A 21,748-nucleotide genomic window follows, 5' to 3' on the forward strand; every position below is an offset into this window, starting at 1 on the left:
TTTTCCAATTCTGCCAAAAGCATTTGTTTAAAAGGCTGTCATTTCCCCACTTAACTGATTTCATCTCCTTGTCAAAAATCAGTTGACCATAGGTAGATAGGCTGATTTCTGGATTCTCAATTCTATTCCGGTGATCTATGTGTCTGTCATTGCACCAGTCCAATGCTGGCTTGGCCATCATGGAAGTGTAGTAGGATTTTAAATCAGCCAGTGAGATGCCTCCTACCTTGTTTCTCTTTTTAAGAAGTGCTTTGCTTATTCGGGGCTTCTTTCTATTCCAAATAAAACTGGAAATAGGCTTTGAATCTTGTTGAGGAATAGGATTGGTATTTGTATTGGGATTGCATTGAACGTGTAAATTGCCTTTGGTATTATTGTCGTTTTCACAATATTGAGTCTTCCTATCCATGAGCAAATGATATTCTTTCACTTCTCCAGGTCTCTTTCTGTTTTTTGTAGTAATGTTTTGTAATTTTCTTTGAATAGATCCTTTGTGCTTCTGGTTAGGTTTACTCCCAAATATTTACTCTTGTGATTAGCTATTTTGAAGGTTATTGATTTTCTTAGCTCCAGCTCTATTTTATCTTTGCCACTCTAGAGAAATCCAACTGATTTTTGTATGTTGATCATGTATCCTGCCACTTTGCTGAATTGGTCAACTATGTCTAATAGTTTTCTTGCTGGGTCTTTAGCGTTTTCTAAGTATACTGTCATATCATCTGCCTAGAGAGATTATTTTACCTCCTCTTTGCTAATTTGGATACCTCTTATTTCCTTCTATTGCTACTGCTTATACTTCCAATACAATATTGAATATGAGAGGTGATAGTGGGCATTCTTAGCTAGTTCTTGTTCTTAAAGGGAATACCTTTAATCTCTCTCCATTGAGAACAATGTTGACTCTTGGGTTTGCATATATACTTTTTACTATGTTGAAGAAATTTCCCTCTAATTTTATTTTGTTGAGTGTTTTAATCAGGAAAGGGTATTGGATGTTCTCAAAGGTCTTTTTCTGCATCAATTGATAGGATCATGTGGTTCTTGTTCTTTGCCTTGTTAATGTAATGAATGACATGGATTATTTTTCTTATGGTGAACTATCCTTACATACCTGTTATGAATCCCTCTTGGTCATGGAGAATTATTTCTTTGATGTATCATTAGATTCTATTGGCCAGTATTTTATTTATTCAGGATTTTTGCATCTATGTTCATAAGAGTTATTGGCCTATAGTTTTCTATTTTGGTGGTGTCCTTTCCTGGCTTTGGTATCAAGGATATGTTTGCTGCTTCATAGAATGGGTCTCGGAGAATTCCATTTTTTTCTATTTTCTGAAATAGATTATGTAGAATTGGTGACAGTTCTTCTCTGTATGTTTGATAAAATTCACTTGTAAAACCATGTGGTCCAGGGGTTTTTTTTAAAAGGAAGCTAAAGAAACTTTATTAAGGGATATTCTGGGTGAGATTCCTTGGTCTCCATAGAGAGAAAGAGGCAGAGAAACAGACCAGGGAAATACCAAGCCTTAAAATTTATTAGGATGGAGTTTTTACACTAATAGACTTTAGGGAGGGCAGGGATGGTCATTCCATTGTGGTTTAGCCAGGTGGGTGGTCTTCTAGAGAGGGAAGGGAAGGAAGGACACTCTACTGTAGTTGAAGCTGCTCATTCCCTTTGTTAACCTCTTGATATTCCTTAAAATTTTTTTTCTCCCTTTGACCTTGCTCCCAGCCTGACATTCCAGCCTCTTTAGTCAGAAAAAGGGTGACATATTCTTTCTGGCTACATCCTGCTAAACAGAGGGGAAGATCCGGTCCTCAGAGACTGGATAAGGATGGCCCAGGATCAGTGGCCAGGAAAGAATATGGATGTAATAGCAGCTAGTTCAAGTTGATCATTTCCTTTATTCTGTGAAGTAAGAATTCAAAAAGGCAAGGAGCAATTAATGAGAATATGCAGAGCTGCTTAGATCTTGGGATTTGGGTGAGTAAAGAGTAATGAGGGGAGCAATTAGTAACAATATGAAGAGGTACTTAGGGCTAAGGATTTGAATGAGATGAAGAGTAGTGGGGCCCATCATTGAGAGGCATAGGAAGTCTTCTCAGTGAGAAGAGCATGTATGACCTGGGAAAGGTGGTGTCAGTGGGGGTTACTTATGACCTTAACTGCTGTGGAGGTACTTAGAATGAATGACTGTGTAAGGTCCATCCCACATGGTTGAAGAGGTTTACATGCAGGCCATTTGATGAAGCTTGAGTCTCCAGGGGCGCCTCCAGCTGTCTGGTCTAGACTTTCAGGCAAGGGTTTGAGTATTCAGCGGTCTGTGTGTTCCTGGAGTAATTGTCTAAGGAGCAAAAGGTAAGGAAAATATGATGCTAAAAGAGGGGGTTCAGTGGATTGTTTATGGCTTAGCAGAAATGGTTGGCTGTACATCAGCTCAAAGGGATTCAGAAACGATGGTAAAGAGGGTGTTGCTCAGATACGAGCTAAGGCAACAGAAAGTAAGTTGTTGCTTTCCACACAGTTTATGGAAACCACAGCATAGGGTGCCTAATGGTAACCTTCAGAGATCATACAAGAGCTACTGTTTGTTAAGATTATGGTCTGCATTAGGGGTGGGTCAGATAGGGAGGGAAGTAGAGCCCATATCTTCAAGGATTTTAGGGCAGCTATGGTTATAATAAGTTGAGAGATGGGTTGGTCAGATAAGAATGGAAGTAAAGAGCCCATGTCTTCAAGGATTCCAGGGAAGCCATGGCCATAATTCCAAGTATCTACAAGAATTAGGATGGCCAGGTTGAGGGACAGTGTGTAAGAGATTAATATCAGGGTTCTTGAGAAATAGTAGATGGAGCTCCTGTTTCCACCAGGGGAAAGTAAAGATAGGAGGCAGTGGGAAAGCAGGTTTTGGGAAAGCAGATCTCAAAACATCACAAGTTAAAGGTTAATAACCCAATTAAAAAATGGGCAGAGGATATGAACAGATACTTCACCAAAGAAGATATTCAGATGGCTAACAGACACGTGAAGAAATGCTTAAAATCCCTAGCTCTAAGAGAGATGCAAATAAAAACAACTATGAGATATCATTTCACCCCAGTAAGAATAGCAAAATTTAACAGAACAGCAAACATCAAATACTGACAAAGTTGCTGAAAAACTGGGATCCTTATTCCCTGTTGGTGGGAGTGTAAAATGGTACAACTACTATGGAAAGCTATATCAAGCTTTCTCAAAAAGTTGCAAATAGAAATACCATTTGACCCATATGGAGCCAAGCTAACTAAAGCTGTGAACAATCTCAATCTCTTCACCATCCACAAATAGAAATACCATTTGATCCAGTTATTCCACCACTGGGAATATACCTTAAAGAGACCATAACTGCCACAAAAACAGATATAGGTGCACCCATGCATATTGGTGCTTAGTTCACAATAGCAAATATTTGGAAACAACTCAAGTTCCTATCAACAAATTAATTGATAGAGAAGCTGTGGTATATTCACACAATGGAATACTATGCTGCATTGAAAAACAAGAAATTCCAGATGCTCTGCTGGAGAAGGAAGGGGCAATCTCCTCCTGTACCAGTCAGATTTGATTTTACAGTACATGTAAAATAATACAATAAAAATTAAAACAAGAACAAGAAATTAATGAAATAGTATACAAATTGGGTGAACCTGGAGGACATTATCCTGAATGAAATAACTCAGTCACAAAAGGACAAATACTGCATAGTGCTACTGTTGTAAAATGGGACTGACATTGGAGTTGGGAGGAGACTGAGAAAGATGGGATAAATTATGTGTACTGCATTGAAACAGATGAGGGAAAGAACTGTTTAAAAAAGGATATATGATTAGGTATTATTATGACAGGAGTCCAGAACGAAGGATGCATAGTGGAGTGGACTTGGAGGGAGGGACTTTATAACAATGAACGAACTTTTCTTTTACTTTTCAAAGAAAAGAGTGAGCTAGCGGATAGGGGTGGGCAGGGAGAAAAGTTCAACGATGAATAAATGGAAATCCAAAGTCTTGTAAACTTTCATTAAAATTAATAATTAAAAAAGAGCCAATGTTATTCTTAATGGAAAGACTAAAGCATTTTCATTGCAAATAGGGACAAGACAATGATGCCCACTTTCATCACTCATATTTAATGTAGTATTGGAAGTATTTGCTAGGACAATATGACAAAAGAAAGAAAGAAAAAAAAATCTGGTTTAATAAAGAGGTCATTAATCTGTGGCAAATGAAATGATAGTTTATACAGAAATAGCTCACACAGCAATACCAAGAACTCAACAAAAATGTGTTAGAGCTACTGGATCAATTTAGTATGATGATAGGGTATAAGATCAATATAGAAAAGTCATTGGGATTCCTTTACAGTAACCAAAAAAAACCACAAAGAAGGAAACTTAAGAAAGCAACACAATTTACAATGTTGTTGTTTGTTGTTGTTATGTGCCGTCAAGTCGTTTGCGACCCATAGCGACCCTATGTACAACAGCCCTAAACCCTGCTCTATCCTTTGCCATTCTCATTGCCTCTGACACACCCATCCCGATTACCCCAATCACCGAATCAATCCACCTCATACAGGGTCTTCCCCTCCTAAGCTGTCCCTCCACTCTGCCCAGCGTGATGTCCCTCTCTAAAGACCTGTCTCTCCTTACAACATGTCCAAAGTATGTCAGGCGAAGCCCCAGAATCCTTGTCTCCAAGGAGCAGCCTGGTTTAACCCTCTCTAGGATGAATCTATTTGTTTTCTTGGCAGTCCATGGTACATTCAATACTCTTCTCCAGCACCACAGCTCAAAGGCATCAATTCTCCTTCTATCCTCCCTAGTCATTGTCCAACTCTCTGATGCATAACAAGTGATTGCAAAAACCATGGCCTGTATTAGGCGCACCTTAGTCTCCAGAGAGACACTGTTGCTCTTGAGTAATTTAGAGAGGTCCCTAATCGCATACTTTCCCATCGCAATACGTTTTTTTTTTAATTTTCCTGGCTACTGGTGCCAAGAGTGTTGACCGTGGAGCCAAGCAAACTGAAACTGTAAACAATCTCAATCTCTTCACCATCCATCCTGATGCTACCGATTGGTCCAGTGGTGAGAATTTTTGTCTTCTGGATATTGAGCCTCAGTCCATATTGAAGGCTGCAGTCCTTGACCCTCTGCAGTAAGTGCATGAGGTCCTCCTCAGTTTCAGCGAGCAAAGTTGTGTCATCTACATAACGCAGATTGTTGATAGATGGTCCACCAATCCTAATGCCACACTTCTCCTCATAGAGCCCAGCCTCTCGGATAATCTGCTCTGCATACAGGTTGAAAAGGTATGGAGACAGGACACATCCCTGGCGTACACCCTTCCCAATTTTGAACCATGCAGTGTTGCCCTGCTCTGTTCTGACTACTGCCTCTTGGTCCAAGTATAGGTTTCGCATTAGCATGATTGAGATACTTGGGATTAATCCTAACTAAAAACACAGAAGATCTTTACAAAGAAAATTATAACACATTTATTTAAGAAACAATAAAGGCCCTAAATGTTGGGGAAAATGTTCCAAAGACTCAATATAGTGAAAATGACAATCCTACCGAAAGCAATCTTCATGTTCAATGCTATCCCAACACAGATAATGTCAAGGCCACAGAGATGGTCTCTCTCCCTTTCTCCAGAACTCTTACACCCTTTCCCCAGAGCAGATACAATAATGGCAGCAGCAGCTGCAACTCTGTTTTTCTCTTTTAGAGGTGCAAAAGTATTTCACCTCCCTTTCCCAAGACCCCCGACTTGCTCCTTTATCTTGTACCAAGCAGCTGTGATCATACTAACTCCCTATTTCCTTGTAAGACAATATGAAACTCCACTGTAACTTTAAGTGGCCACTAATCTCTTCTTTAGAGTTAGCCTAACAGTTTCTCTTCAATAAATTGTCTTACTTGGCTTGAACTGGTCTTTCCCTGTTGACCTTACTATTCTGGTGCCAAACCCGGGAGTGGCACTTGCTAGGAGACAACAAAATGATTCTCTCTCTCTCTCTCTCTCCCCCACTTCTCCACATCCCTCTCCTCCCCCTCCCTTCCCCTTCCCTTTCCCTCTCTTTCTCCCTTTCTCCCTTCTCTCTCTGTCCCTCCCTCTTTGAAAGCCTAACCCACAGAGAGTAGAGATTTATTTTGAGGTCACTTAATAAGCTCAATGACTGCTAGAGGCCAGCCTACCCCTTCTATTGCTTACTTAGGTGAGCAAGACTGGAGTCTGTCCTGATTCCATACTGAGATTCTCTGGAAACTGTGAAATTGGCTTCTGTCTGTCCTCAATGTAATGTGTCCCTCTCTCTGCTGGCCTAAAAGCACCTAGACACCCTAATTCTTTTCACTTCAATTCAATTGCCCTAATTCTTTTCATTCCTCCTTGGGCTTGATCTATATCCTGACTGTCCCTCTTGGATCTGTCAAGAGGACACTCTTTTAAGGGGCTTTCTGCCTCTTGCAATTGCTGGTCTTCTGAACAGCAGCAGACCAATTTGGGATAAGTGGCAGCAGTTCTCCCCTCTCAGGTCTCCTGCTCTATTCTGACTCTAAAAGTCCTAGTGCTAGTCCAGGCTAATCCCTCATCCACCTGGGCAGCTCTTTCCCAACACTGGGAACATCCACATCATGAGCAGACCTTCTTCTTCTGAAGACAAGAGAGAATTGAGAATGCCTTATTACCTCAAGTTTTTCTCTCTGGGAACCCCCACTACTTACCCCTCCCCAATTATGAGAGCCAGCCAATCCCACCCTTCTCAGAACACTCACTGAATGTATGCTCTGCTTCCTTGATACTCCCTTATTATGAGACATCATTAAGCCCGAAGGACTTGCATTATTTTGTAATACAGTATGGCTACAATATCAATTAGATAATGGGTCTCAATGGCCCACATAGGGGACACTTGATTTCAACATCCTCAGAGATCTTAACAATTTGTGCCAACACAAGGGCAAAATGGTCTGAAATCCCCTACATTCAGGCGTTCTTTGATTTCCACGCTTGTCCTTCCCTCTGTTAAAATTACTCTTCCCACCAAATTCTCCTAGCTCACTTCAAGCCTTCTCCCTCCCATGACTCAGATCCTCCTTCCTTTGATCCTGCAAACCACTCAACATCACCTGCTGCTCCTCCAACCTCCGCCATAAAAAAAAGCAGCACACAATGGGGAGTTTTCCCATAATAAAACTTCTTTAGCTCAAATCTTGACCACACCCTCCCTGTTCCCTTTTCTTCCTCATGCTTGTGTTCTCCTTCTCATACAGTCTTGCTGGTTCAAGTAGCACCTCTCCTTCCTCTCCACAAGGTTGCAGGACAGAGGGAATTATCAAAGTACACATTCCTTACTCTTTCTCAGACCTCTTTCCAAATAGAAAAATGTTTGGGCTCCTTCTCAATGGACCCAGATACTTATGTCAAACAATTCAAATATTTAACTCAGCCATATGACCTCACCTGGCATGACCTGTATATAATTCTCTCTTCCATCCTATTGCCTGAGGGAAAAGAGAGAGTTTGGCTAGCTTCCCAGGTACCTTAGTCTCCAGACTAAGGACTATCATTGCCCTTCAGTACTTTAGAGAGGTCTCTAGCCACAGACTTTCTGATCACAATACGTCTTTTAATTTCCTGGCTGCTGGTGCCAAGAGTGTTGACTGTGGAGCCAAAGCAAACCAAAACTGTGAACAATCTCAATCTCTTCACCATCAATCATGATGCTGCCAATTGGCCCAGTGGTGAGAATCTTTGTTTTCTTGATGTTGAGCCTCAATTCATACTGAAGACTGCAGTCCCTTACCTTCCACAACAAGCACTTCAGGTCTTCCTCAGTTTCAGCAAGCAGTGTTGTGTCATCTGCGTAATGCAGATTGTTGATGAGTCTTCCTCCAATTCTGATGCCACATTTATCCTCATAGAGCCTAGACTCCCAAACAAACTGTTCTGCGTAAAGACTGAAAAGGTATGGAGACAGGATACAGCCCTGGCATACACCCTTCCCAATTTTGAACCATGCAGTGTTTCTTTGCTCTGTTCTGACTAATGCCTCCTGGTCCAAGTACAGGTTTCAAATTAGCACAATCAAGTGTTCTGGGATTCCCAGTATTCTCAGAGTTAGCCAAAGTTTGTTATGATCCACACAGTCAAAGGCCTTTGCATACTCAATGAAACACAAATAGCCATTCTTCTGGTACTTCTTGCTTTCAGCCAAGATCTATATAACATTAGCTACAATATCCCTGGTACCAACCTCCTCTTCTAAACGCAGCCTGCACTCCAGGCAGCTCTCTGTTGATGTGTCGTTCCAGTAATTTTTGGATAATCTTCAGCAGAATCTTGCTTGCACGTGATATTAATGATATTGTTCAGTAATTTCCACACTCTGTGGGATCACCTTTCTTTAGAATGGGAACAAATATAGATCTCTTCCAGTCAGTTGGCCAAGTGGTCGTTCTCCAGATTTCTTGGCACAACTTGAGGAGGACATCTAGGGCAGCATCTGTTAGCTGAACTATGTCAATTGGTATGCCATCAATTCCTGGGGCCTTGTTCTTTGCTAATTCTTTCAAAGCAGTTTGAACTTCTTTCTTCATCACCACAGCCTCTTGCTCATATGTTGTTTCACTAAATTCTTCTGTGTCTACCAATTCCTTTTGGTATAATGACTCTGTATACTCTTTCCATCTTCTTTTAATATTTGCAGGATCATTTAATATTCTGCCCAAAGCATCCTTAAATATTGCAACTCGAGGCTTGAATTTCTTCTTCAGTTCCTTGAGCTTAAAACTTATACATCATAAATTCAGCAGTCTTCCCTATCCATCCAGTGGTTCCTAACCCTCATACTCTTCTCTCTCAAATTCCTTCATGTACCACTCACTTTACAGTTCTAGACTTAGAAGACACTTTCTTCACTATTTCTCCACATCTACACTCCCAAGATATCCTTGGAGATCTCCTGGACAGACCCACATATTCAACAGTCTCAACAACTTGCCTGTTCCGCCTTGCCCCAAGGTTTCTGGGATAGTTCACATTTCTCTGGACAGGCCCTAGCTGCAGACATAGCCACCCTTTTCCTCTCCCCTAGCATTCTTCTTCATTATGTAGATGAGTTCCTACTCACAGTCCCTCCTTTGGCCTTTCCACAAAACACACAGTTCTTCTTTATAATTTTATGCCAGATTGAGGATACAGAGTGTCCCTAAATAAGGCTCAATTATCTGTTCCCCAAGTTACATATTTTGGTGTTACCTCACTCCCACTGAAAGGAAAATTACCATTGACCATCATAGGATACATAGCATCACTTACTCCACCTACTTCGAAGCTGATGTCCTCTATTTCCTTGTCCTGGCAGGGTTCCTCTGTGTAAGGAATCCAAATTTTGCCCTGTTAGCAAAATTCCTTTATGAGGCAGTTAAGGGCAACCAAAAAATCCCCTTAAACCTTACCAAACCCATTATTGCAGCTTTCAGAACCCTACAACAAGCTCTTACTACAGCCTCTGATTTAGTCTACCTGATATTATTAAATCCTTTATTCTATCAATTACTGAGCACCAAGGAATAGGCCTCAGGATCTTGGCACAAAGCAAGGGTCCTTCCTTCGCCCTGTAGCCTATCTCTCAAAGCAGCTAGATTCCATTGTTTGTTGCTGACCTTCCTACCTCTGAGCATTAGCAGCAACAGCCTTCCTAGCATAAAAAAGCAAAAAACTCTACAACCCTCATTGCATACTCCTACGATAAAAATAATGCCCTAAAATATAATACTTTTAGACGTGGGGAGAAGGGTGCAATAATGAATGAATGGAATCCCAAAATCTCTGTAGATGTTCATTGAAATGAAAAATAAACAACCTAAATTTAAAAAAAAAGCAAAAAACTGTTTTTGGTCAACAAATCATTATTCTATCCACTTACCAGCTGAAAGATCTCTTGTCCTATCTGGCTCTAAAAAATATCTCCCCCTCAAAACTTCAACATTTCCATGCTATCTTTCTGGAGTCTCCTATGTTAACAGTAGACAGCTCTCCATCTCTCAATCCAGCAATCTTGCTCCCCAACTCAAACTATACACTTGCTCATTCCTGCAAAGAAATTATGGAAAGCTTTACTCCACAATTTAATCGTATCACCAGTACCTCGCTTGTCAATCCAGAGGATACTTGGTTCATAGATGGCAGCTCAACTACCTCCTAAGACAGGACCAAACTTGCAGGATATGTCATTGTCAATAATTCAGGTCTTATTGAAAGTCACTCCCTTCCCAAAGACACCCTTCCCAGAAAGCAGAACTTGTCACTCAAACACGAGCTCTCACACTAGCCAAGGATCACATGGGAAATATATACACTGATTCCAAATATATCTATTACAACCTCCATTCCCACACAGTCATCTGGAAAGAGCATGGATTTCTCTCCATAAGAGTCATCAATCACTAATGCTTCCCTCATATTCCAACTCCTACAAGCAGATGTCCTCTCAAACCAAGTAAAAGTCATCCATTGCAAAAGTCATTATATAGGGCTAGATCCTATCTCACGAGGAAATAATATTGCAAACACAGAAGCAAAAAAGGCCACTCTTAAACCCTCTCCAGCCCCTCAACTGTTAGCTATTCCTGCCATCCAACCACAGTAGACCAGCTTGGAAAAAGAAAATCTTCTCAAAAAAGGAGGTACTAGTTTAGGGAACCAGCTTTTCCTTCATTGGTGCTATGCTCTCTCCTAGAAACAAACTCCAGAAATTCTTACAGTACATCAAGCCTTACATATTGGAAAGGGACAGAAATTCCCTCTAAGCAGCTGCTACTGTTGTTGTTATGTGCCATCGAGTCGCTTGCGACTCATAGTGACCCTATGTACAACAGCCCTAAACCCTGCTCTATCCTGTGCCAATCACATTGTCTCTGACACACCCATCCTGATTACCCCAGTCACTGAATCAATCCACCTCGTAGAGGGTCTTCCCCTCTTGTACCATCCCTCCACCCTCCCAAGCATAATGTACCTCTGCAAGGACCTGTCCCTCCTTATAACATGTTCAAAGTATGTCAGATGAAGCCTCAGAATCCTTGCCTCCAAGGAGCCGCTTGGTTTAACCCTCTCCAGGATGAATATGTTTTCTTGGTAGTCCATGGTACATTCAATACTCTTCTCCAGCACCAACAGCTCAAAGGCATCAATTCTCCTTCTATCCTTCCTAGTCACTGTCCAACTCTCTGTTGCATAAAAAGTGATTGCAAAGACCATAGCCTGTATCAAAAGCACTTGCCTAGCCTGGTGGGAATCTCTCTGCCTCATCCTGTCTTTTCTAAAGTATATAATTGTTATTGTAGGTTTTATTATAAAATACTAGTTAATTTACAAAATGAAAAAAACAGTTTTTCAGACCAGATTCTTCCAATTTCCCTCATCCCACACCCATCAAATTGTACAACCTAATGTTTAATGCCACCCCCCCTTCCCCACACATGCTCATTCCTCTGCTTCCACCCTCTCCCCCTTGGATCTTCATACTCATTCGACAGTAATGGTTTTATACAATATTTGTCCTGTGGGACCGAGTTAGTTCACTCAGTATAAGGTTCTCCAGTCCCTCCCAAGTTAGATAATAACTTACAAAATCATTGCTCCTGTGTGATGCATGGTATTCCAATGTATGAATGGACCATAATTTCTCAATCCATTAGATTGTGGTTGAACATCTGGGTTGTTTCCTTGTTCTTGCATTAGTGAATAACACTGCTATGAATATTGGTGTACAAGTCGCCATTTGTTCCTCAGCTTTCATTTTCCCAGGGTTTATTCCAAGCAGTGGAATAGCTGAGTCATATGGAATTTCTATGTTCAGCTTTTTGAGGAAGTCTCAAACTACCTTCCAGAATGGTTGTATCATTTTCCAATCCCACCAACAATGTATAAGTGTTTCTATCTTGGTACATCCTCTCCAACATTTATTACTTGCTGTCCTGTTAAACTTTGCCATTGTTACTGGAATGTGAAGGTATCTCCTTGTGGTTTTGATTTGCATCTCTTTTATTGCCAGTGATTTGGAGCAATACTTCATGTGTCCTTAGACCATTCAAATATCTTCCTTTGTGAAAATTCTTTACATGTCTTTTGCCCATTTTGTAATTTTGTTATCAGTCTGTTTCTTGTGGAGGTTCAAGAGTATTCTGTAAACTTTCCTTATGAGACTCTTATCTGAGAAGGTATTACCAAATGTTTTTCCCAGTCAGTAGGTACTCTTTTCATCCTGTTGGTAAAAGGTTTTGAAGCACACAGAAATTTAACCTTTAGAAGATCCAATTCATCCATTGTATCCTCTTCAGATTGTGCATTTCTGATTGTATTTGGTAGTCACTTTATATTCTAGGCTCAAGCTTCTAAACTTGATCCCATTTGTCTGTTAGGAACTTTATGTTCTGGAGCTTTACTCCCAGGTCTCTGATCCACCCTGAGATGATTTTTTGAATATGGGGTGAGATATACACCCTGTGTCAGCTGTATGCAGGTGGAAGTCCAGTTTTGCCATCACCATTTGTGAAGAGGTTGTCATTTCCCCATTTTATTATTTTTTTTTAATTTCTTTGTTTTCCTTGTCAAATATCTGTTGACTATAGATAGCTGGGTGGGTCTATTTCTGGATTCTCAATTATTTCCCTTGGTCTTTGTGCCTGTCATTGTACCAGTACCATGCTGTTTTGGTTACTACTGTGTATTAGTTTTTGAGATAAGAAAGTGCTATGCCTCCTACCTCGTTTTTGTTTCTCAGTATTTTGCTTATTTGAGGTCTCTTTCTTCTCTAAATAAATTTCACACTTTCCCTCTTGATCTCCTTGAAAATGAATTTGATACTTGTATTGGGATTATGCTGAAAATATAGATTGCTTTTGGTAGAATTGTCATTTTCACCATATCAGGTTCACTCCCAAGTATCTCAGTTTGTGTTTAACTATTGTAAATGGTATTATTTTATTGATTTTCTTGTCTGAGTTCTCTTTGTTACTCTAGAGAAATCCCATTATTTTTTTTATATTGATATTATATCCTATCATTCTACTAAATTGTCCTACTATGGGTGGCACTCTATATGATGGCACTGAACAACAACAACAAAGAAAATTGACAAATTCCTTGAAACACAACACCTACTCAGGTTTACAAGGACAGATGTAGAACACTTGAACAGACTCATGACAAAAGAAGAAATTGAAAAGGTCATAAAAAGACTTCCCCGTAAGAGAAGTCCTGGACCAGATGGCTTCAAAGCTGAATTCTACCAAACATTCAAAGAGGATCTACCACCAATCCTACATAAATTATTTCAAAAAATTAAAAAAGAAGGAACACTTCCAGAGTCATTCTATGAAACAAGTATAAAATTAATGCCAAAATCAAGCAAAGATATTACCAAGAAAGAAAACTAAAGACCAATATATTTCATGAATATAGATGCAAAAGTCCTTAATAAAATCTTAGCCAATAGAGGTGTTGTGTCGCTGCGAGGGTGGAGTCGAAGGGAGAAGGATATGAGTTCATGCTGGGGGACTGCAGGCTGCAGTCCAGGGGCAGCAAGAGTAGACCCGAAACCAAGCTGTGAGAAGGGAAAGGCGCCCCTGGGTACACACTGAGAGTATGAGGCTCTGGCCTCCACTGGCCACTTGTCTGTGATCCCTTCCACCATGGCAGAGCTTTCCAAGCCTACCTCCTGCCGTGTGGTAATCTACCTGCAGCGGGAGATGTCGGGGATACCTGTCTGTACCCATCTTCAGGAGCTAAGCCCAAGCTCAGAGGCTTCAAGGGCAGAGGCCTGGACAACAAGTACGTCCAGCTCAACGTAGGAGGTTCCCTTTACTACACCACTGTCCGCGCTCTAACCCAGCGTGACACAATGCTCAAAGCCATGTTCAGTGGGCAAATGGAGGTGCTGACAGACAAGGAAGGCTGGATCTTCATAGACCACTGTGGAAAACAGTTTGGCACCATTTTCAATTACCTCCAAGATGACACCATCACCCTCCTTCAAAACCGGCAAGAGATCAAGGAACTGATGGCTGAAGTGAAATATTACCTCATCCAGGGGCTGGTGAACATGTGCCAGAGCGCCTTGCAGGACAAGAAGGACTCTTACCAGCCTGTGTGCAACATTCCCATCATCACGTCCTTGAAGGAAGAAGAGAGGCTCATCGAATCCTGCACCAAGCCCGTGGTGAAGCTGCTGTACAACAGAAGCAACAACAAATTTCCTACACCAGCAACTCTGACGACCACCTGCTGAAAAATATAGAGCTGTTTGACAAGCTCTCCCTGCGCTTCAACGGCCATGTGCTCTTCCTCAAGGATGTCATTGGTGAAGAGATCTGGTGTTGGTCCTTTTATGGGCAGGGCTGGAACCTGGCAGAGGTGTGCTGCACCTCCACATTGTATGCAACGGAGAAGAAGCAGACCAAGGTTGAATTCGCAGAGGCCCGAATCTATGAGGAAACACTCAATGTCCTACTCTCAGAGTCCTCTCGAGTCCCTGACAACTCCCTGCTGGAGGCCACAAGCCGCAGCCGCAGCCAATGAAGATGAGGAGAACAATGAACTGCGAGATCCAGTCCACCGCATCCATGTCAAGCGCTACAGCATCTATGATGACCGGCAACTCGGCCACCAGTCAGCTCACCAGGACTGACAAGGCCCTTGGGAAGTCAGGGCACAAGAGGGCCTGTTTCTCTTCTAATGGATTCCCACACTGTTGGCCACCCCTTGCTGACACTGGTTGGGTCTTTGCTCCAGTATTCAGAGACATCTCAGTCCCTGCCTGGAAGGTGAGAGTGTCTGGACAAGGAGGAGACCACATTGCTTTGCCCTGCTTCCCTGAGCATTTCAAGAATACTGATCCTGATGCCTACTTGAAGGCCTTTGCTGGTGGATGAAGAGACTGACTGGTGTACTTCTTGTTAAGTATACTTCTCTAGGCCCTTTGCTAAGCAGTCTTTCCCAGACTGAAGGACTACCCTTGGGCCTTAGCTAGGCCTGAGGGGAACAGGCTCATTGTCTGGGAGAGACAGCTTCTGGTGCTGTGGAGGCCCGGTTTTATACAGAGGATGGGGCTCCTTTTCTCTTAAGGTGTTGAAGCATAATCTTGGTGTTTGGGTTTTTAAAAGTAATCTAGGGATTGAATAGTGTTAAGTCTACTAATGAAGGGACTGCACCTTTCTCCACTCCTCCAGAGCACCAACACCTTCAGTGAGTGGCTCTTTCTTGATGCCTTGGAGATCTCTTTGTGTAAAGCACTTTGTCATTTTATTCAGATTTATATTTTCTCTGATAAGCATCCCTTGTTCTGACCCTAGTCTCCTCTTACATGCAGAACTTGTCTGAGGGAGGGGATAAAGAGGAAGCAATAAAAATTTAGCAGTTTGGCATCTAAAAAAAATCCGGGAGCTTTGGTGGCCTAGTGGTAAGAAGCTGCGCTGCAATCCCAAAGACATGCAGTTTGAATTCACCAGATGCTCCGCTGGAGAAGGAGGGGCAAATCTCCTCCTGTACCAGCTGGATCTGATTCAATGGTACACACACACACAAAAATAATAAATAAAAAATAAATTTAAAAAATCTTAGCCAATAGAACACAAAAGCACTTAAAAAAATAATTCACCATGACCAAGTGGGATTCATAAAAGGTATGCAAGAATGGTTCAACCTAAGAAAAACAATCAATGTGATTCACTGTATTAAAAAAGGAAATAATAATATGATCTTAGTAATTGATGCAGAAAAGGCATTTGATAAAATACAACACCCCTTCCTGATAAAAACACTCAACAAAGTTGGAATAGAAGGGAATTTGCTTAACATAATGAAAAGCATATATGCAAAACCAAGAGCCAACATCATTCTCAATGGAAAAAGTGTAAAAGCATTTTCCTTGAAAACATAGATCAGACAAAGATGCCCACTGTCACCACTTCTGTTCAATATTATATTGGAAATGCATGCTAGGGTAATAGGACAAGAGAAGAAAATAAAAGGCATCCATGTTGGCAAAGAGATGATTAAACTGTAGCTATATGCAGATGATACAATAGTATATACAGAAAACACTCCTGGAAATGGCTTTTTTACCTGCCTTGAGATGTTCCAGTTCTCCTTTTCGTTTGAATTTAAGATGTTACACATGATCAAGCTACACAGCAGTGTTTTCCCTAGTGCACTTTAATGACAAACCAGAAAGCCTTTTGTTCTCGTCTGGAAATGACTTCTTCACCTGCCTCAAAGTATTTTGGCTCTCTCTTCTGCTCGAGTTTAAGGTGTCCTTCCATGGTCAAGCTAGTTAATTGACTGGAATAGATCCATGGCCGTGGCAGTCATTGTAGTTTTATATCTCTGTTTCAATTATTTTACTTTCATTTTTCAGTCTTCCTGCCCTTCACCCTTCAACTCATAGGTTTTCCCAGTGGCTGATTTTAGTAGTAGTTTGGGAGCCAGATCTGCCTTCTTATTCCATTTTTCCCCCCCAGAAGTCCTCTGAAACTTGTTCAGCATTATCCAAAATAAGACCAAACAACAAGAACAAAAGCCTCCAGGTTATTACTGTAGAGACAACTTTGACACAGAGGTTTTTAAGGGTGCAAATCATTATAAAAATATTTTTGTCCAAGTTTCTCTTCAGACCAATTGGCAGATTAGAACTGCTGACATTACAATTAGCACTTCAACATATAAGCTACTATGCTACTAGGTTTTCTTGCCACACCTGTCTCTGATGACAAATGAGTGAGGGTGTATATTGGCCAGGAATGGAACCCTAATCTCCCACATGGAAGATGAAAATTCTATCACTGAACAACAAATATACTATGCTGTAAGCCTACATCTTTTATATTTCCATTGAAATACTACTGCTGACAGAAAACCTTTGCAGACTCCTTCAACCTTACATGAACTTTTCTCCTTCCAGCTCTCTTCCATTATTTATATCATATTGGGACTTGTGCTGTGCATATATTATATATTGTCTTTGACAAGTTGATTGTTTACCCAATTATTGATGATAAATATATGTGTGGTTCTTGCACAGGAGATGCTCAATATTTATTCAGTGAGTCTTCTGTAAGAATCAATGATTATGCAAATATAATTTAACTCCACTTTTTCCTTACAGAACAATTGTGTATTTGGTTCATTTGGAAATTCAAAGCAAAAAGTTTTAAATTGTTTTGATAGACTATTCTCTAACTTTTGCCCAATTACAAGTGTGCAAATCTGAGAAAGGTATTGATGAACTATAGATGGTAAATAAAAGAAGGAAACAGACAAACTAAACAATTCCTTTGATGTTTCATCCAGGTTAAAAGCCAATGTAAATTCTTGTGTTACAAGAGCAAGCATATTTCCTTCTGTGAAGGGTTGGCTGTTTATGGTGGGACCATTATCCACCATTGGCTGCCCTCAAAAGTCTGTTAACCCCTGCTTTGAGCCAGAAAACCAGATGTGGGTTATTAAGCAAATTACTGGTTATTTCACCACATGTAGTTTTGCAGTTAAGTGTTTCCAGCTTCTTAGAACATTCCACTGAAATAACATCATATTTCTCCCCCAACCTGTTAATTAGCATAATCATTTATCTGCTTTAAACCACAGCTTGAGTTTAAGTGGTTAGCAGAACATATATATTCTCTCTGGATAGAGTATCATGCAGATTGAGAGAGCAATCCCTAACATGCATATACCTAAAATATATTTTTTAAAAATAGTAGAAGATAAGTCATCTTTTCCGTTTATTCCATTCCTTGCATCTTAAGGAGCTCTGGTAACACAAAGGTTATGCTGTTAACCAAAAGATCAGCTATTTGAACTTACTAGTTGATCCATAGGGGAAAGATGTGGCAGCTTGCTGATGTAAGATTCACAAACTATGAAACCCTAAGAGAAAATTTACTTTGTTCCAGAGTTTCCTCAAGTCAATAGGTTTGATGGCAGTAGGTTTGGCTTTGTTCTTGCACCTTCAAAGTCTTCACATGGTACAAAAGCTGTGCCATTAACTGAACGATTGAAGGCTTGAAACCACACAGAATCATAATTGGAAACCTATGGAACACTGTTTTACTCTGTCTCACATTGTATCACCATGAGTCCAAAAAATCTCAACTTAATGGCAATTGAACCCTGCTCTTCTGGGCTTAACCGACTTGTCGTGTGCTGACTGGATTTCTCCAATAACTTGTCATCAAGTCAATATATACTTTAATATGAATGGTTGGTTATGTTTCTGCCTAGCTCTAATATTTGAAATACATTTTTGTGGATCAAAAAAGACTCTGACATTCTTAAACATTTTATCAATGTCTCCAGATGTTTCTCTTGTAATTCTTCAGATCTTCTGAAACAGTCTTCAGTTTAGCAGGAAGTTGGTTGCGTGGTGTTTTGTTGTTTTTGTTTTTGTTGTTTTGTCTCTCTCTGCTCTCTGCACTCCTACTGCAAGGTACTATTTCTTCATTCAATGAAAAAGCAGAGTTCCCTTTTTCTTTATACCTGCTTGGCTTATAATCTTATCTAATGAGCTCCAACCTTAAATATCTCTTAATGTTATCGCAATATTTCAAGATCCTTTGTTCTTTTCACTCTCACTCTTTCCACAATATAAGCACTGACAGAGATTTCCAGTGATGGTGTATCAACAGACTGAAAAGAGAAAAAGAATAAGATCTTAGCTATATTCTGTTCCTAAATACTAAATTGTTGTTGTTATGTGCCATCAAGTCACCTGCAACTCATAAAAACCCTATGTGCAACAGCCTTAAACCCTGCTCTATCCTTTGCCAATCTTACTGTCTCTGACATGCCTATCCCCATTATCCCAGTGACTGAATCCATCCATCTCATCAAAGGTCTTCCTCTTGCGCTGTCCCTCCACCCTCCCAAGTATGACGTCACTCTCCAAGGACTGGTCCCTCCTTGCAACATGTCCAAAGTATGTCAGACAAACCTTCAGAATCCTTGCCTCTAAGAAGCAGCCTGGCTTCACCCTCTCCAGGATGAACTTGTTTGTTCTCCTAGCAGTCCATGGTATATTCAATACTATTCTCCAGCACCAAAGTTCAAAGGCCTCAACCCTCCTTCTATCATCCCAAGTAATTGTCCAGCTCTCTGATGCATTAATGACGATGATCAAGTAATTGCAAAGATCATGGCTTGTATGAGGCACACCTTAGTCTCCAGACTGACATGGTATCTCTTCAGTACTTTGGAGAGGTCTATGACAGCAGACTTTCCCAGTGCAATTTGTTGTTTAATTTCTGTCTGCTGGTACCAAGAGTGTTGATTACAGAGTCAAGCAAACTGAAGCTGTTAACAATCTTAATCTCTTCATCATCTATCATGATGCTGCCAATCGGTCCAGTGGCGAGAATCTTTGTTTTCTTGATGCTGAGCTTCAATCCATATTGAAGACTGCAGTCCTTGACCTTCTGCAGCAAACACTTTAGGTATTCCTCAGTTTCATCAAACAGGGTTAGGTCATCTGCATAAAGCAGATTATTGATAAGTCTACCTCTGATCCTGATGCCACACTTCTCCTCATAGAGCCCAGCCTCCCAGATAATCTGTTCTGCATATAGATTGAAAAAATGTGGAGTTAGGGCACATCCTTGATGCACACCCTTCCCAATTTCGAACCATACAGTGTTTCCTTACTCTGTTCTGAAGACTGTCTCCTGGTTCAAGTATAAGTTTCATGTAAGCACAATCAAGTGTTCTGTGATTCCTATTCTTCTCACAGTTAGCCACAGTTTGTTGTGATCTGCACAGTCAAATGCCTTTGCATAGTCAATCAAATACAGATAGACATTCCTCTGGTACTCTCTGCTTTCTGTCAAGATCCATCTAACATTAGCTATAATACCCCTAGTACCACAGCCTCTTCGAAATCCAGCCTGCACTTCAGGCTCTATTGATTCTGCTGTTCCAGTCATTTTTGGATGATTTACAGCAGAATCTTGCTTGCCTGTGATATCAATGATACTGTTTGATAATTTCCACACGTTGTCGGATCATTGTAACACAATGCCATTCTTGTCATTAAATGTGTTTATTGTTATTTCTAAGCAAGTTTAAGATGTTCTTCAACTTTTATATTTAACATAAAATAAATTGGTAACTATTATTATGTACACAAAAGCTCTTTGAGATCCTTATTAATTTTCCAATGTGCTGATATCTGAAAGTCTGAGAAATACTGCATTTCATGTATGATTTATATGAAAACTTATTTTGACCAAGTTTTCATCATTATATAAGGCAAATGGTCTGTTCTCTCCATAAGAAAGAGTATATTAAGCATATATAAATGCTTAAACACCTTAACAAAAACTATCTAAAGTAGTTCCATCCACAAGTGGCCAGTCTGGTGATATGACCTCCAACTGTCCTGAAGTAAATTCTTTTAGGAACTACTCTTACACATAGTTACAAAACACTGGTAGTAAGGGAAGGAAGCAAAAAGTACACGATGGCCATAAGGCTGAGAGAAAGGAAAAAGAGGCTTGGAGCTTCACTAATTATCTTTGGAGAAACATAGAAAGATTGAAGGTTTGAGATTGGATATGTCTTGAATTGCTTCCTATATACATTGTACTCCTAACCTCTATACCTGAGAGTGTGATCATGTTTGGAAATAGAATTTTTCTTTTAAGTTAATGAGGCTTAAAGTTAGTCTTAATCTTATTCCCCTCTGAAAGGCATTGTACTAAGATGTGTAGAGGCAGTGGTGGTTTAGAGATAGAATATTTTTTATGTATTATTTTTTAATATTTTTTATTGAACTTCATACATTTACAGTATGTTTCTTTTATAGATGTTATTTTATACAACCTTTCATTTACTTTGTGCTTCTTACAATCATTAATATAAATTTTATTTTACATTATTTTTATCCTAGTTTACAAAATTTAAATATCTTGTTTTTTAATGTATTTTCCCATTTCCCTCACCCCCCTCAAATTTTACCACTTTATGATTACCACTTTGAACATCCTTACCCTTAGGCTTCCATTTCTCCCACCTTGGATCCTCATAATCATTATACAATAATGATTTTGTACAGATTTGTTCTTGTGGGACTGAGTTAGTTCATGCAAAATAATGCTTTCCAGTCCCTCTCAAGTTAGGTAATAAGTTACAAAATCACTGCTTCTGTGTGCTGTGTAGTATTCCACTGTGAGAATGTACCATGATTTTTCAATCCATTCAATTATGGTTGGACATGAAATCTGGGCTGTTTCCATGTTCTTGAGATGGTGAATAACGCTGCTATGAACGTTGGTGCACAAGTCTCTGTGCCTCAATTCTCATATTCTCTGAGTATATTCCAAGCAGTTGGATAGCTGGGTCATATGGAATTTCTATGTTCCTCTCTCTAAGGAAGTGCCAAACTGCCTTCCAGAGTAGTTGTACCATTGTATAATCCCACCAACAATGTATAAGAGTTCCTATCTTGCCACATACTCTCCAACATTTCTTACTTGTTGCTCTGTGAAGCTTTGCTACTTCTATTGAAGTGAGATGGTATTTCACTATAGTTTTGATTTGCATCTCTCTTATCGCCAGTGATTTGGATCATTTTTTCACGTGTCTGTTGGCCCTTTGAATGTCTTCTTCTGTGATAGTTTTTTTCCATTTCCTTTGCCTGTTTTTAAATTTT

The 21,748-nt window shown here is 40.2% G+C and overlaps 1 pseudogene; it reads left to right on the forward strand.

The window, feature by feature from the left end:
- The first annotated feature begins 12,533 nt into the window (after positions 1-12,533).
- LOC102850950 lies at positions 12,534-14,737 on the forward strand (annotated as a pseudogene).
- The last annotated feature ends 7,011 nt before the right edge of the window (positions 14,738-21,748 follow it).

Source organism: Elephantulus edwardii, unplaced genomic scaffold, assembly GCF_000299155.1.
Source record: "Elephantulus edwardii isolate Elephantulus edwardi_28Jun2011 unplaced genomic scaffold, EleEdw1.0 scaffold00238, whole genome shotgun sequence".
In the NCBI taxonomy this organism is placed as follows: Eukaryota; Metazoa; Chordata; class Mammalia; order Macroscelidea; family Macroscelididae; genus Elephantulus; species Elephantulus edwardii.